Genomic DNA, 6,000 nt, shown 5'->3' with positions numbered 1-6,000 from the left:
TTACATTACACTGTATATAAGCTTTAGCAGCTTGTAGCATAATCTCTTCAGATCTCAGAAGCTGTATGTAGGGCTGGGCCTAGCCAGGACCTCCAAGGAAAACCTAGTAGCTGCTATAAGCAGTATGTGTTTCTGGACCAGAAGGTGGCGCTCTTCTCTCTGTGCCAGAATGTCCCATCCATTGCCACAGCATGGTGACCGAGGATACTGTTCTGTGAAGACTGCTTGCTTATGTGACGTGTTTCTTAAAGAGTCCATGACACTGTGCATAAAAATAGGGGTGGCTAACATCCACTTTAGAATATGACCTGCCTAAAAGTTCCCTCTTAATGTATGGTGTGTGTATGTTTTATTTACAAAACATATTGATTTTATACATTTCCCAAGAATAACGAATGAGATACTTACATAGAATAATGATTCAGCTACAATGACTCATGTTCAATAAAATTTTTTTATGTGTGTTGATACTAAAAAAAGCATGTTTTTTTTTTCATTCAGGCAAATTGAAACAGAGTGGTCACCTTGAATGTAGCCTAGATTAAATTGTTTTAGAAGCACACATATCACATCTGGCTCTTTTGGAAGACAAATTTTGTAGTCCTGCCAAGCCAGAAGCTCAGATTCAGAGTTTATAGACTTTTTATACTGGTGGGAATCTTTATGGGACAGGCCATAAAAGGTTAATATACAGGCAACAGAAAGATTCAGCAATCCGTAACCGAATCTGGCATGTCACAGAAGATGTCACCACTTCAAACAGAAACTAGAGACCATTTATAGAATATAAAAGTTTAAATGAATACAGACTTTTCTTGGAAATATAAACTTTTCTATTTCCTTACACTGCATTTATTAAATATTCAAGTATAGATGGAGTCTTCAGATCTCATCTCATCCAGTGGACAGTAGCTCCTACAGGATACAGTATATTAATGTTTGGTTATAGCCATGGTTAATTGATCTCATTGGAAACACTTGAGTTTTGTATCTTAAAATTTTCAAAGAGCCCCCATATTTAGTCTCCTTCTTTGGCAGCCTTTATTTAAGACTGCTAATCAGGAATATGCATACTGTTACTTTATCTTGTGTAACTGGCAATGTATAATAAAACATTTGAGTAAAGCAATTGACACACATAAATACAAAGTCATGGGTTTTTGTTGAACAAAAGTATTTGACAATTTTATGCAATATGGTGAATTTTAATTAAGAAACTTGTAGGCCAGGATGTTTCCAGCATATGAATTAGATCCCAACTGTCGAACAGCAAAAAAAAAAGTAAAACACTGAATAATGAATGCACTTTTAACAGTGTGTTACAAAGGGAATTTCTATTTCTGAGTCAGATAGGAAAACATGTGATGTGTGAAGGTTTTATAAATCAACACATTGAGGGCTCCAAGTCTGATATTAAGAATCAGTTCAGGGCTACAAGTCTTGTATTAAGAATCAATTACAAACATAAAAGGACAGGTTGTGGCTTCAATTGAAAAGCAGTGGCGATAATCAGTTCTTCTGTAAGGCAGAACCTGGAGAGAGGGATCTTAACAGAACCACTGCTGAAAGTACTTGTGCCTACCATGTAGTAAAAAACAATCGGAGCATTTGGGTCAATAGACACATTGATTTAAAAATTATGCGATGAGAAGGTTTACTGTGCTGACACTGAAAGAATCCGATATGCTGGCCCATCTTGAAACAGAAGAAGTTAAAAGCAACATGAGCAAGAGTCAGGGTAAAGTATTTCTGTTGTGACTGATGCTTCAAACAGAAAAATATGAACTGGCAACACAGTGAAGCTCAGCAGGTGTGAGCCTGGTCAGTACCTGGATGAGAGAGAGACTTTCTGAGAAAAACTAAGGTTGCTGCTGGAAGAGGTGTTAGTGGAGGGTCAGAAGGGGGCGCTCACCCTGCGGTCTACATAGGTCCTAATGCCCCAACATAGTGACGGGGACACTATACTGTAAAAAGGCGTCGGATGAGACATAAAACCGAGGTCCTGACTCTCTTTGGTCATTAAAAATACCAGGGTGTTTCTCAAAAGGAGTAGGGGTGTAACCCCTGCGTCCCGGCTACATTTCCCCCTGGCCTTGGGAAATGTAGGCCCGGGGGAAATGTAGCCGGGACGTTGGGTTGGGCATCTCTGATGAAACATAGAGTTTGAAGGCCTTTTAGTGTTTTAGGATACTGTCAGTTTGTTGTCAGAATTCTGTGAGTGATATGAACAGTGGAACCCACACTAATTGTGCTATTCCCTTTATTTGCTTCAATAAGCCCTCAAAAGATGTTTCTCCATCCTTTCCAGAATATTTATAAATAATGCAACTGGTCTCATCAATTATTTAACTTTTTTTTTTATTTGATCACCCTACACGATACAATCTTTGAATCAGTTTTGTTTGGTGGAGCAAAGGCAACACCAAGGTTTATATACATACAGTATATAGAGAGCTGGGACCACAGCCCAGTGTACATTGAAGTAAATTTTGAAACATGTGCAGTCCAAAACAAAGATTTAGGACTATGAAGGAAACACTTATAAGGACATAAAAAAGGCTTCAACAGAACTGAAACCAGTAGAAAATGTCTCATGGCATTTTAAATATGTTTCACCTAATGCACAGAATCTATAAATCCCAAAGGTGAGCAAAGGAAGATCTAGAAAGCGATGGCTTAAAAATGTAAGAAAAAAATGTTTTGTACTCAATGGTCTTGATTGCTTGCTACTCATACTTTTTGGTTTGGGGAACATGTCAAAATCCGATGCCCAGAGAAGGTCATGGTAAAGATCGCGGAAATGCTCAGTTGACACCCCAGGTAGGGTGAGGGTAACTATTCACACACTTCTTAGACAAATTTAAGCTCAGCGGTGGATTTTGGGACCCAAGTCAGGTTTAGGACGAGTGGTTTTTTGCTCCTATCTGAACTTTTTTTCAGAAACTCTCTGGAACCTGCATGGCGCGGTACACTGTGAGATAATTGTATCCCAAAACTGAGTAGGTCCGATTAAAATTTATAACCAAGCATTACTGAATCTCATTCCCTTGCAGGGGCTTTAATCAACGGTCTTGATTGTTTCCCAGTCAAAATTTTTGGTTGGAGAAGAAATCAAAATCCAATGCCCAGAGAAGTTCAGGTATAGATTGTGGAAAGGCTCAGTTGACACCCCAGGTAGGGTTAGGGTTAGCATTCACACACTACATGGACAAATTTTTAAGCTCAGTGCTGGATTTTGGGCCCAACTCAGGTTTTAGGACGAGTGGTTTTGTAGTAGTATCTGAAAATTATTTTTTCAGAAACTCTCTAAGGCCTGGGTAGCGCGGTACACAGTGTGGTAGTTGTATCCCAAAACTGATTCGGTGCGATGTCGCCAAGCATTATTGAATCTCATTTAATTACAAGAGCTTTAATAAATTGTCTTGATTGTTTCCCACTCATACCTTTAGGTTTGGGGAACATGTCAAAATCCGATGCCCAAATAGGCTCAGATATACAGCAGATCGCGAAAATGCTCAGTTGACACCCCACGTAGGGTTAGGGTTGGCATTCATGCACTACTGAGACAATCGTTAAGCTCAGTGCTGTTATTTTTGGCCCAAGCCAGTTTTAGGAAAGGTGGTTTTGTAGAGTTATCTGAAAATGTTTTTTTCAGAAACTCTCTGGGGCCTGGATGGCTCCATGAATAGCGCAGTACTTTTTTGGCGAAAGTGAGTTGGTGGGATTGAAAGTTGTCAACAAGCACTATAGAATATCATTTAATTGCAAGAGTTAAGACCAATGTTCTCGATTGTTTCCTACTCATACCTTTAGGTTTCGGGAACATGTCAAAATTCGATGCCCATAAAGGCTCAAGTATAGATATCAGAAATGCTCAGTTGGAACCCCAGGTAGGGTTAGGGTTGGCATTCACACACTACTGAGAGAATTTTTAAGCTCAGTGCTGTTATTTTTGGCCCAAGCCAGGTTTAGGACGGGTGGTTTTATAGAGTTATCTGAAACCTTTTTTTCAGAAACTCTCTGGGGCCTGGATGGCTCCGTGAATAGCGTGGTAATTTTTTGCCGAAAGTGAGTCAGTGGGATCAAAAGTTGTCAACAAGCATTATAGAATATCACTTAATTGCAAGAGATAAGACCAATTTTCTTGATTGTTTCCTACTCATACTCATAGATTTGGGGAAAATGTCATAATCCGATGCCCAGAGAGGCTCAACTATAGATAGCAGAAATGCTCAGTTGGAACCCCAGGTAGGGTTAGGGTTGGCATTCACACACTACTGAGACAATTTTTAAGCTCAGTGCTGTTATTTTTTGCCCAAGTCAAGTTTAGGATGGTTGGTTCTGAAGTTCTATCTGAAAATGTTTTTTCAGAAACTCTCCGGGACCTGGGAGGTATGGGGTGCCACGAAGTAGTTGTATCCCCAGACTGAGTCAGTGGGATGAAAAGTTGTCACCAAGTATTATTGAATCTCATTTAACTGCAAGAGCTTTGATCAAGGGTCTTGATTGTTTCCCACTCATGCCTTTAGGTTTGGGGAACATGTCAAAATCCGATGCCCAGAGAAGCTCAGATATAGATCTCAGAAATGTGCAGTTGACACCCCAGGTAGGGTTAGTGTTAGTATTCACACACTACTGAAACAATTTTTAAGCTCAGTGCTGGATGTTGGGGCCCAAGTGTCAGGAACAGTTCTTTCTGGGCCCTATGCGGACGACACGATCCGGAAGGTGAAGAAACACTGGGGAAAAATATCATGCAGGAGTGGGTCAGGAGACAGGGGGGCGTGTCCGAGGTGAGCAGGTGTCCAGGGGAAGTGAGTCTGGGGCAAACAATCCAAGCATAAATCCAACAGGGAAATCCAATACAGGAGGCAGAGTCCAAGACCAGGGGATCCATCCAAAGTAATTAAAAACCAGAACCGGGTCGGGACCGGCGGGGCAGGGAATCAGGAACAGGAAACTAAAACCATAACGGAGCCAGACGCGGCAGGACCCCGGGCTCTCACGAAACGGGATTCAATGAGAAGCGTCAGGGTGACGCCTGCGTCTGGCTTTTAAGGTGGGGCGAGAACTAAAACAGGTGCAGGTATAATGGGGCAGAACAAGGAAGGGCTGGAGCGCCCTTAAGAGGGGGAGTAGCGATCGTGACACCAAGTCAGGTTTAGGACGGGTGGTTTTGAAGTTTTATGTGAATTTTTTTTTTCAGAAACTCTCTAGGGCCTGGGTAGTGTGGTGCACAGCATTGTAATTGTATCACGAAACTAAGTCTGTAGGATATAAAGAAAAGCTGCCAAGCGTTTTTGAATCTTATTTAATTGCAAGAGCTTTAATCAACGATCTTGATTGTTCCTACTCATACCTTTTGGTTTGGGGAACATGTCAAATTCTGATTCCCAGAGAGGATCAGATATAGATCGCGAAATGCTCAATTGACACCCCAGGTAGGGTTAGTGTTAGTATTCACACACTACTTAGACAATTTTTAAGCTCAGCGCCAGATTTTGGGGCCCAAGTCAGGTTTTATGATGGGTGGTTTTGTAGTCCTATGTGAATTTTTTTTCACAAACTCTATGGGGTCTTGGTGGCTTTGTGCACGCGCAAACCGGGTCGGATGGATCAAAAGTTATAACCACGCATTTTTGAATATCATTCACTTGCAAGAGCTTTGATCAGTGGTCTTGATTGTTTTCCACTCATACTTTTTGGTTTGGGGAACATGTCAAAATGTAATGCCTAGAGACATTCAGATATATAATGATCTCATTAGGTCACCCAGCTGTAGTTGTTTACTGTAGTAGTTGTAGTTGTTTATCATTCAGCTTTTCTCAGTTTCTCAGTAAATCTTCTTAAGGGCAGGATCCACATACAATCCTTTGTGTAAGGAAGCAACTCCTGACCCAAAGGCAAATGCTCAATTTCCATTTACCGATCTGTACAGTTCATTTTCAATATTGGCCCTAAACTACTCCTTTGAGCTAACTTTGTCAATACATGAATACC

Source organism: Atractosteus spatula, chromosome 2 (assembly GCF_055471065.1).
Source record: "Atractosteus spatula isolate fAtrSpa1 chromosome 2, fAtrSpa1.hap1, whole genome shotgun sequence".
In the NCBI taxonomy this organism is placed as follows: Eukaryota; Metazoa; Chordata; class Actinopteri; order Semionotiformes; family Lepisosteidae; genus Atractosteus; species Atractosteus spatula.
The sequence above is the reverse complement of the archived record's forward strand: the minus strand, read 5'-3'. Positions refer to the sequence as shown.